We start from the raw sequence: 12,465 nt of genomic DNA, 5'->3' as shown, positions 1-12,465 counted from the left end.
AGGAATTTGTTGGATTCCCTTTTTAAAATGTTAGCTGCACTTCACTGAAAGGCCTAATGCTGTAATGCCCTCCCACCCCCTGCAACTGTAGGGGGAAAAATTCTGGCCAAATAAAGGATCTGTGAAAAGAAACATCTCTTTTTATATGACACTCTGTTAGCCCTAATGACAGTTTTCTCTCTGTAAGTGCAGTAAAGTATGGAAATATTGCTGTGCTCTGTGGTGCAATTTTCTGACTGTGATTTTAACTGATAAAAGCCTTCAGAGAGTGCATTTCCCTTCCCACTTATCTGCCATCAAAAGAGAGCAAATACATGAAAAATTCAGCTGTCATTCTAAACAAAATATACAATTACTCTGGGTGGATGTTTTAAGCAGAAATAATTTCCATGGCAAAAATCCTGCAGCTATTTTCTAAATGCTGTGATGTTTGCTTCTAGCTTTTTGCATTCTGCATGTATCACCTGTTTGAGATATTTGAATGCAAAGATGAGATATATCACGAGTTTAAACTTAGCACTTGCCAAATTAAATATTTGCTGGGCTGAGCCATAAGTTCATTACTTGACTGCTATTTTGCACTGGAGAATGAAAAATCTTTTCTAACCTGCCAAAGGCAGGTTATTTTAGGAACCTGACGAAGAGGGCAGATGTTATTTGAGTGGTTGGATAAGGAAAGGAAATAGTACATGTTAACTCTTTTGGAATAACCAGATAGATGAAAGAAAGTGGAAATGTTCCTGAAATATGCTGATTTTTTTTTATTATTTTTGAGAAAACTAAGCAGATAGGATAGAATTTTGATACTTCATCTTTCACAACTTGAAATATTAATTTTGGGTTCCTTATGTCTCATGTTGCTTGGAATGAATTTAATTTGGGACACCTCTGAAAGTACCAAAAACTGAGAACAATGTTCCTGTGGTTTGGTCTTGTACTTTTTTATTTTAAATACAGTTTAATATTAGAGATCAAGAATACTATAACCTTAATAAAACTGTATTTAGAAACTGATGTGGGAAGATTTTCTATTTTGTTTCAAGGGCTAAACCTGAAAATAATAGAAAAAAGCAATTTATCTTGTTCAAAACAAATAAAACTGTCTTTTTTTGACTCAAACTGAAAGATCTTTGTGTAAGTTGTTTAGGCTCTTCCTCTCCCCCCACTAAAAAAGAACAACCACAAATGAACTTCATCTTTGTTATTCTGAATTGCGAACTATAAACTTGGTGTAAAACTTCAAAAAGTATTTCAGTGCTCCTGAACTAGAATCATTGAGTTGGAAAGAGAAACATCTCAAAGCAGAAACACTGAAACCCTTTGAATACAGTTTTGACTGTCTCCACAAACAATTATTTACTCTTTTTTTTTTTTTTCTGCAAGCATTAGCTCACTTGGTGTTAGTGTAGTGATAGCTCTTAAATCCTCCCAGATTCTGTCTCTGCAAATTGAGTGTTCTTCAAAAACAGGAAGAAAAAAACCCCACATTCCCACCTCACTGTGTAACCCTTTTCCCAGAGAATACTGCTGTTTGCACAAGTTTGGGTTTTGTTATTGTTGATTGTATGTAACATTCTCTGGAGAGCACTGCAGCACCTTCTGGTTTCACACAAAGAACTCTGATTCACTCTCCTTGTGGACATTTTTGCATTATAGTTAAAGATGGCTTAGTTCAGAGGGTTTGTGTAGTGAAGATTCATATGTGCTGGTGAAGTCATGTCACCATTTCAAGTTTCTGCAATGAGAGAAAATCCAGGATGCAGATATGTGGCAAATGATGTTAATTCAATTTGAAAAAAATGAATATTTAGCCTTCCAAGGTGTGTGTTTTCTGCCACCATGAAAATGGTGGCAGAAAAAGTCACTGAGCTTCATATGCAAGCAGCATAGCTAGACAGACGACCTGAACCAGTCCTGCTCTCAAAGTGGCAATGGGTCTGCTGCACCAGCCTCTCACTGCTGGGAAGTTCATGGATTTTGGTTCTGCTCAAGCTCAGGTCTAAGCTGTAGCACCTCACCAATGTTTCCAGGTCTGGTTGCCCTTGCCCATTCCTGGGGACAGACCATTTGCCTTCTCCTCATGTTGTTGGAGCTTGTTCCTGCCTTAGAGAGCTGCAATACCCAGCAGAACTCGGCCTACAGAGGCAGGATTTTAAGCAGAGGAAAAAAACAAGCCCCTTGGTGAGACTTAGTCAAGTCAGCTGCTCCACTGTTTGTATTTATACAGCAGTGGTGCTCAGCTTCACAATTAAAATCATCTAACAGGCTTGAGTAAAGGTCAGGCAGCAGATGCTGCCGCTAGACCTGACTGATTCACTGATAAGCTTCACTTTCAGGCAAAGCTTGTAAGAAGAAAATGGAAGTATCAACATTTAATTATTTCCAGTGTCACATGTGTGTAGACAAATAGAATCAACCCACTGCTAAGATGTATAATTTTTTAGTAGAAATATGGACTACTAAGGCTAAACCTTTTAAAAACCATGCCACACATACTGAATAAATGGTTAATTTAAAAGAGAGATGTGACACAACTGTGACTAGCAATTCTTTAAGTAAAGCCAAGTGTTCGTGTAGCTAAGGGCAAATGAGATGTGTTCTGAGGAATGAATGGATATTCCACTAATATCCAGAATATCTTTGCATAGTAATAATGGCAGAAAATTCAAATTATTCTGGAGTCTGACTTGGCATTGAGTGGAGTTATATGAGAATGTAAATTGGAGAGAGAAGGGGCCATATCTCTGTATTCTAGCCAATCTTTTTCAGGTAATGAATTGTTTAGAAAAATTAGCTAGGGAAAAGCTTTTGAATTGGAGTCTGACAGTCCTTCAGGGTATTCTTAGAGGTTATCTCTGCAAGGCAGGTGGATGAGGTAAGAGACAAGTTTAACCCTATAAAAATAATTATGATACATTATTAGCAACTAATGGCAATCTAATGGAGTCTTTTCAGCAAAGACACCACTGGTGTACAATTTCTCTTTGTCATATGTAAAAAGCAATTCTTGATGAAACCTGAAGGCTGGTAATTTCTCAAACTCAGTGAAGTTATCAAGAAACTTTCTACAGTTGAAAATTCACAGGTTTCAGCATATTTCCATGCTACTGCTCATGGCAACACCCCACTGAGGAAGTGTGCAGCAAGGTTCAACACTCCAATCAGCATTAGAAATCTGTTGAGACTGAGTGTCCACCTGGGAATTTTTCCTGTGCTTTTCCTTTCTTACCTAAATATTTCCTTTCTGAGATTTAGTTTTAATATGAACCAAACTGGCAAGACCTTATGATGGTTTACATGTCAGAACCTGTTGGATGGCTTTATTCCACAAAGGCATTTTAAAAAGTGTCCCTACAAGCTTTGTGAAAAGAGACAGCTGGATGGAGGGCAGAGACCCTATGAATATCCCCATAAAATCAATGAGGTGGGGGGGGGAAATCACTGTAAGAATAGAATTTGAGAAACTGCAAGCAGAAAAAAAAACAACACCTCATGCCTAAAGTCTCACTCCATAGTCCATTGCCTAAAAGACTTAGCTAATGGTTGGAAAAGGGGCAAAGGAAGGGGAGAAGAGGACAAGGACAGCATTAGCAACATCCAGGGTACATTACATAGTCAACCAGTAATTGCTGCAATTGGAGCTCATCATCTACTTAGCACTTAATGTCTTGGCCCTTTCAGAATGAATTTTATTAATACTAATGTCCTAAGAAAATTGCAGCAGTCATTATCTTTGTTGGTTCTTGTGGTGCTCAGCAGTGAAACTGTTCTCTTCTGTCTGTTGATTACTTGTCTGGCTAGGGGGTAAGAGTGCTGGGTTTTGGGTGGTCAACTTTCTGGAAGTTACAAATCCTCTACCAAATTTTTCATGTTGCCAAGGGCTACTCCCAGTCACCTTCTTGTCCTTCAGATGTTTGGAAAGGGAGCAAAAAAATGCTGGAAACCATCACCTTCCCAGGGATCCCAGTGGGGCCAACCATCCTGTAGTTTCCTGGTACCACCAAAATTGTCCTGAAAGATGTACCTACCAGAGGAAATGCCCCCAGTGCAGGGGGCTGAAAGGCTCATTGCTTTCAGCACTTCCAATCCCATGTGCTGCATTTATTCCAAGTCTTTGTATATGGAGTTGTCATTATCTCTGCTCTCAGGGAAGGTTTTCTACAACCATTATCTCTCCAGCAGAGCTCTCTCAGGTGAAGCTGATAATGCCTGGCTGGTGAAGGATGGCTTTTACTCATACCATTTTCCTTAGAAAGCAGAGCACAGGTTTCTTGTATGAATTCTGCTGATCTTTTGCTTTTATTTCTCTGTTTCCTTCTGTCAGTTTCCTTTATTAAGTGTAGCAATTTGAGCTGCTCTGGGCCCTTGCAACAGGAGCAGAAACATTTGCAATCCTGCAGAAAGAGATGGGTTTTGGAAATTTCCTCTGAAATTGCTAGACAAAAATTATGTGCTCCAAAAGTGAGGGTAGGGCAGAGACCTTGGAATGAGAATGCTGCAAAGACCTTATTCTTTATCTTTTTCAAATCATCATTTCTTGAGGAAGGGAGATCATCAACAATAGAACAAAAAAAAAACAACCCACAAACAACTCCCAGGCTGAGGTGGGCCCATTAGAGGAAAGCAGGCTCATTAGTCCTGCTAAATGTGATACTGTGTGTAAAGTCAAAAAAGCAAAGTGAGGTCTGGAAAACTTGGCAGGAAATCAGCCAAGCTCCATTATATTAACTTTCACATGGCTTGTTAGTGGTGACACTAATTGAAGGCTGGGCCCTCTTTTTTGCTGACTGTCTAACACTGGGCCATTTGAATTTCACCTGATTATGTTGCCCTATTGTAAGAAGTCAGACAAAAACAAGATTTGTGGAAACTCCTACCAATGAGTTCTTGGCTGCCTGAAAGCTCTCTTGGCAGCTAGAAGGTTTTCTTCATAAGTGGGCTGACCCATTTTTCATAAAATCCCAGATAAATTTGCTACTGTACTGATGTATTTCAGCTAAAGCTGCACAGGTTTCTGTAGCTTATCAATGTGCATTTACTAGGTGTGTGAAACTTGTGGAGATATAAAAAAATGATACCATTCCTACTCTCCCCCATAAGCAAATGACTCAAGCAAGACTTTGGGTTGCCAAATAGTGGGAGTAGATGAAATCAGTGCTGTTGTAGAAAAAGACAGTACAATGGTGGAATTGTTTTGAGAGAACCTCTTGTAGCACACTTGGTTCAGAACTGTGATTCTTTTGCTGCTTTTATCAACATTATTTGTAATTTCCTCTTCTAGTTCCTTTCCTTGCTCTTTGCACTTCCCAAGCAGACAAGCTCAGCTGTATAATAAGGAGCTGAGTTTTTTCTCCCTTGTACCAGCATAAATCTAAAGTGACTCTGTGGAAGTCAAAAAGCTTTGACGTTGGTTAGGGGAGAAATGCTCTTGCTAAAGAGCTTGTTAAAGACAAAAATTCCCTCTCCAATTGTGGAACAAATTAACTATTAGAAGCAGCCAGTTGGATGCATCTCTCTGGGGCTGATGACCACAGAGACTTAAAAGTCCATTAAGCTAATGCCTGAATTCATTCTTTGCTTGCACAGAGGAACTGTCCTAGCAAGCTGGGCTGCACGAGGTCCTGGGTTTCCACCGGGGAAGGGATTTACATCAGCAAGAAAACATTTGGTGATCATGGCTGCCAACTGCGTTAATCATCAGCTTGAATTAAAAGTCACTGACAAGTAGCTTTGGGATTCGTGTGGTTATGCGAGGGGAAAAAAAGCCAGAATGAGCATTTCTGAGGAAACTCGATGTGCCAGGGAGGGATCAGCCTTGTCCTCTGTTGACTGCTGGAGGGTCACACAGAAACAGGGCCACAGCAGAATCTGCCCTTTTGCTTCATGAGGCAGGGCTGGGGGAAGGTGGTTTTTTTCTGAGGAGAGGTGTCATGAGGTGGTGCCGCAGGGACCTCACTGCTGGATGGCTGACCCAAACAGGGCCAAGCTGGCTCCTGCCTCCTGCTGCCTGAGTAGCTCCTCCATGGCCGGGGAGGCTGGGCTTGGTGGACCCTGCTTCCTGGGGCTGCCTCCAAGCACCCTGTCCAGAGACCTCTGTGAAGCAGAAGGAGCCAACTAGTCCCTTGAGCCATCTAGTGGTGCCTTCCTTGACTAGTGAACATAACATCTCACTGAAAAATATGAACAGTATCTAATTAGTCTGCAGAGTGATTAGTGCCAGCAGCAGGCCAACTACCATGGGAATGAGGCTGTCTGTGTTTTGGGGTGTTACCAAAGCAACATAAATTCTGGCCTGGAAATGGCAGACAAGATAAAGAGGTGGATGCCAACTTAGGGTGCTACAGCCTAAAGAGGTTGGTCTTGTGTGGTCTGTCCTAGGCTTTGTCTTGGTGTTTCCAGCACTTTATGGATGCCTGTTGAATGAAGCTGGGATTTTAAGAGAGAAGCTGAACTTTCCAACTTGAAACCTCAAATCCTTTTCTGGTGGTTCTTGTAACTGGAAAGCGGAAATGGAATCTTTGGTAATTCAAAAAAGATTTAATGATCAAAGCTGCAATTAAAAGTGTGGTGAGTCATCTTACAATTGTCCATGTGCTAAAAAGTACAGGCTGTGGGAGAGATCATGTTGTCATGACTGGTTTTGCTCAAGGAGGATATAGAAGCTGCTATTGCTTCCAGCTATGGAAGCAATCTGAGTTCTGCAGACCTATGTTTATAGAGCAGAAGAAAAGGCAACAGTCTTGGCTTCCCCATTTGTGTATTTTATTTAGTAGTTCTGTCTGCAGCATCTGAATTCATTATAGTGCTTTATTACTTTCTGCCTTCTTTCAGAGTGTCTGCTCTCTGTAGGAATCTTCTTGGTTTTTTTTTCAGGATACACTAACAAATTACCCACCAAAACAAATTCAGAAGAACTGATCTTTAGAGTATTAGTAGCCTTTTTTTCTTGTTATGCCTTCTGTAGCATGCTCTCACAATAAAATATTTAACTGAACATTTCACAGTCTGCATTTTCTCAAATTAGAATTAGAAAAGACAGGGAAATAAAGACAAATATCCAATCAGGCTGTTTTTCAGAGACCCTTACAAGTAATCTAATATTTTCCTTTAGATACTTTTGGTTTGTTCTGCTTGATAAAAAAAAAAAAAAAAAGCAAATACAATTTGGTTGAAGTACAAGAGAAACTCCTTGTTCCTAAAAATGTTTAGCCTGTCCCACAGAAAAATAGCTGAAAGGAAGCATGAGGATTTGTAGCTCTCTACTGAAAAAAAATAAATAATTGAAAGATCTGGATATTCTGCTACAAGTCTTGCTTTCCCAGTGCCTCAGTTCCCTTCCTTGTGACAGTGAAGTATTTTAATGTTTTCTGTTCAAGTTCTCATAACAACAGGCAGCACTGAAACTCTAACACACTAGGATGTGATGGCCTACTTTACAAAAATCATTGCTGTAACTTTGCTCTTACAGATCTGTTTGTAAAACAATCTTTTTTATCTTGCCATTTTTGACATCAAGTGCTTCAAGTCAATGACAGCTCGCTATAAATCAATGCCAGCTTTTACATGAATCCCAAAAGGAGGAACATCTAGTGTAAAATATAATGCAATCAAATCAGTTGGTACTTTTTCCCCCCCAGCTTTATCTGAAAAGAGACCTGCTCTGTAGGTTGAGAGACAAATCAGGTTATCTGATCTAGCAAGTCTTGCAAACAAGCAAATTCAAACATCTTATCGTGGATCAAATCCATTGTGGTCACTTAATTCATTCAGTTCACATAATGCACCTATAGAAAATGCTCTTAAGTTCTTACATTACAAATAGAGTCATTTACAAATGAGAAGCTCTCTGCCTTTGCAGAATATTAAATTGGCCTTTATCTAGTGCAGTCAAGGAGTTGCCACAGTTTAATGGGGAAATAGAAGAAAAACCCTGCTTAAAAAAACCTGGATCTTGCACTGAAGGATTTTGTGGGTTGGGGTTTTTTTTGAGGAGGTCCAGGCTAGGACAAACAATTGATGTCCTTTAAACTGGGAGGAGGAGGCTGCCCACCTGCAAATCCTAAGTGCCTTAGCATAGCTCAGCCTTGGCTTGCAATGGGAGAAAGCTCAGCAGAAGTGATGAGAATGTTCCCAGAACATGGATATGGTTTCCAGGTGCTTTTGACAAAATCCACTGATGTCCTGGTGGGATGTGAAATGCTTTGTACCTGCTTGTCTGGTGAAAGAGCTACGGTTGCCCTGCTGGGTCAGACCAACATCTTGGTCTTGACAGTAAGAGCCAGAGCAAAACCTATGGGATGGAAGAACTAGGCTGTGCAATTATGGAGTTCCCAGAGGAGAGTTTTCTCCCTGCCCTTCTGTCAGTTGATGCTCTGGGCCAGCAATGCTTTTATTATTTGCAGATAATTTATTCTCACCAATGCCATGGTGAAATTTTTACTATCCATGCCAACAGGGAATCTTTTGAAGTGGGATGCTATGGAACTGCTGTATCTCATAGCAGTGAGTCCCCCAAGTTCATTATATGCTTCATTAAAAAAAAAAAAAAATATTCTAAACTGTTCTCTTTTTGTCCCTCCTCTTCTGCTATGAAAGGGAAGGCTATAGCAATTGACTTATTACTAAATGGGAAGATCTAAGAATCCTCTTTGTGTGCTTTCATTTTTTCCTGAATCTCAGCACAGTTCCATGTTGTTGGTCTCTTCCCTAAATTCACCAACCCCAGACATTCCAAAGTCTCACAGTCTATTTCCTGTGATAGCTGTGCCTCAGCCACTCATCCATGTGAGGGGGGATGGCCTTGCTACCAGATACAATCATAAGTGGCTAACAGTAATGCTGATGAGAACTAAAAGCTTGACAATGAGGAGGAAGACCTTTCAAGGTTCAGGCATTGAAAGCAGTGCCAAAATCTGGCTCTATTGTATTTGCTTTTTATACGTGTTCAAAAGAGGAAAAATACTTGCATTTTAAAATCAATCCAACAATCTACTGAGAGGAGGGAAGTAATTATGCATGAAAGAAATATGGTCTTTTGTTATAACATTTTTAAAGTATCAGTTTCATTTTGTCATAACATCTTTATGATTACATTTACCTTCTAATATTTTAATAACTTTAGTATGAAGTAAGGAAGTCCTTTGTAGCTTATCTCACAAGCCTGTCTAGGACATTGCACTTAATGAGGTTTATAATTCAATTTAACCACATCTGCATCTTTAATAATGCCTAACATTTAATCTTCATTGCACCACTTGAATCAAAAGATCTAAAATTAAACCTGCAGCTTAACCTAATAATAAACATGCATGACATTTTGTACAAAGTGTGTGCTTGATCAGCATGGTGCACTCCTACAGTTGTATCAGATGTAGGAAAACATAGTTTAATCAGCCCAAGGTAGATGGTGACATTTAACTGCCTCTGATACATATACTTTGGGGAACTCTAAGATCCTGCTCCTGGAAGACAGGCCCAGTTACCAGATTGTTAGCAAACTTGGGTCCAAACCCCACTAGTTAGAGCAGCATCAACACAGACCCTTCTAGTAACAAGTGGTTTTCAGACCCCTTAACTTCAGATGGCAATTTGGTACCTTCAACAGGAGCCTTGATTTATTGTGTGGTCAGTACTCCTAATTTTCTTGGTATTTAATAAGAACACCTGAGCTCTGGAGTTGTCTGAATATTTTTTGGCTTCTCAACGCTGCAATGCAAGTGTTGTTCCCACCTCAGGTCCTCACCATCCCTGTACAAGCCTGCTGAGACCATGCTACCAAGTTCTCAAGGTAAATCAGTCTGGATCCTAAGGGCAGCCTTGCAGCCATGGGTAGCCAAAGCCATGAGATATGATGGGCTTTGGGGGGCCACAGTAGAAGGGTTGATCACCCCCATTGAAGAATGAAGTGACTGCACAGAAGATGTAGACTTTGTGAGCCCAAGAGGAACTTTGCATGACAAATGAATTAACGGGACTTTACAGAAGCAACAAGAGCAATGAGGCCAGTTTCTGCAGAGCTCTGTGTGGGTTCAGGGCTTTGCATGGCACCTATGGGCTGGTGGTGTTTCTTTTCCAAGATGTAAATATTATTTTGTAGTTTGGTGTTATTCTTTGTGGGCTTCAACTTTTCTGTTGCTGACACCAACATGTATTTCTGCTGAAAGTGAAACAAATAAGCAAGACAGAAGACACAACATAGACATAAACTTTTGGAGAACAGGCAATGTTAGAATCTAACACGTTCAGGTGAAACGATGCATTTGTCATTGAAAGCTGAGCCAAATTACTTAAAAAGAAGCTGAAACTTCTAATTTACCCTCAGGCCAGCTACATGCAAAATTACTGTTTTCATTCCTTACAAAATTGGTGCAAAAATTAGCACCAAGTCAGTGAAAAGTACACATTATTAAATATACATTATTAAACATATATTAGCCATCGATCCAAGACCTCCAGTACTTGAAGGGGGTCTACAAGAAAGCTGGGGAGGGACTTTTCATAAGGGCATGTAGTGATAGGACAAGGAGTAATGGCTTTTAACTGGAAGAGGGGAGACTTAGGTTAGATATTAGGAAGAAATTATTTAGTGTGAAGGTGCTGAGACACTGGAACAGGTTGCACAGGAATACTCTGGAGGACCCTTGCCTGCAAGTGTTCAAGGCTAGACTGGATGAGGCTTGGAGCAACCTGGTCTAGTGGGAGGTGTTACTGCCCATGCAGGGGGGTTGGAACTGGATGATCTTTAAGGTCCCTTCCAACCCAAATCAGTCTGGGATTCTATGGTTCATGCTGTTCTCCCTGTATTTAAAGGGCTCTGGCTGTGGTGCTTACTGGGTTGTAGAGCTATCAAAGCCTGTTTTCTTTTAAATGTATTTTGAAACTAGTGTGGTAAACAGCAGTGTAGCTCCTCTGTGTGAGATGCCTTTGTGATATTCACAGGAAGTCTCCATCACAAATAAAAAGACAGTTCTTCACCAGGATCTGATCAGAATAATTTGATATCAGCTGGGTCAGGATAGGGAGCTTTGATCGGAGGAGATGAAAGGCTGGTGCAAACTCTGCTGGGCCATAGAGTCCCCTGCTGAAGCTGACACTTCACATTTCAACTGGGCTCTATCTGACTTTAATTAAAGAAGGGAAGATCAAAGTCTACAAGTCTCCCTGATCCATATCAGCACGGCAAACTAAAGGTAAAAATTCTCAGTATCTTTCTGTTCCTTTGAAGTCAATAGTGAACTTTGTGCTGTGCAGGAGGACACAACGAGTGCTGTTTGGGGAGCTGCTGGTTGACAATAATTTTGACTTAATGTTTATGCAAGAAGAGGGAGAAAAGCTGCATCTTGGAATGATGCCTTTGCAGCTGTGGGTCCCCACTCCTCCCCCAGATTGATTTTATCTTTAGGATTTGCTTTGTCTTCTAATGATGCTAGAGGCACAATCGCATCTAATAAATCAGGGAAAGCATTGTCTTAGTTTTCCTTCAGCTATAAATCACAAAGTATTCCATTTTTGTCCAACCACTTCCCATCCTGCCTTCCTTGCATACTAGTGAGGTGAGCTGGAGATTTGCTTGATAAAAACATCCTGAGCTAAACCAGCTGGAAATAGACAGTATAATAACTCCAGCCTGCTGTCAGCCCTCATTTATTTGTATTTGATTGGTGTCTGATTGTGATTGAAAGGCTTACTCCCCGAGTCAGCTACCTTGAGGCCAACCTTGAAAATGTGTCACATTTGGCTACTTGATAGCATCTTACACATAATGTTAGATCCAGAGCATGTGGTGCAAAAAAACAGAAAGCTGGCATCTTGCTACGCTGCGGAGCGAAGGAAAAGCAACCTGGAAAGAATCTGACAGACATGCAAGGAAATGGGAATGCCATGAGGCAGGGAGAGGAGCCACTGCACATGCATTAGCAGCTCTGGGCAGGATGAAATAGTGACTTCCCCAGGGCCCAGGTTGGCTTTGTGGCTTGCTGTGGTTGCAAAACAGTGTCACTTCTCTGCAGTGAGGATATCTGTGAGGACAGCTCTGCCAGTGTGTGGCTCAGGAGGGTTGAAACCCCAGCAGTACCCAGAGATAGCAGGCTCTTGTTTGGGATTAAGTTTATAGAGGGGATGGAGAGTATGTTTTGGGATCTGTCTCTGCTGGTGCTATGTAGGATGCTTATGCAAGACACATGACTAGGGGAAATAAAATAAATTTTGATTGTGTTGAATAATAGTCAGGGAAAAGTGGCAGTGACAGGTCTGCTATGGAGGGTAGCTTTGGATATTTCAATTTCAGTTTTCCTTCTCTGACTGACAGCCATAAATAATAGTCATGAGACCCAAAAGATACAGATCTTCACATCATACCTCCCTGGAGAGAAGGGAGGGGTGCTTTCAGAGCTTTTGTAACTGAGGGTAATGGCAACAGACCATGGCAATGAGCCCTAGAAGAGAGAATTAGGGAGATGAATGCAC

The sequence above is a fragment of the Chaetura pelagica genome, unplaced genomic scaffold, assembly GCF_000747805.2.
Source record: "Chaetura pelagica isolate M959 unplaced genomic scaffold, ChaPel_1.0 scaffold248, whole genome shotgun sequence".
NCBI lineage: Eukaryota > Metazoa > Chordata > Aves > Apodiformes > Apodidae > Chaetura > Chaetura pelagica.
This window is presented reverse-complemented; position numbering follows the sequence as displayed.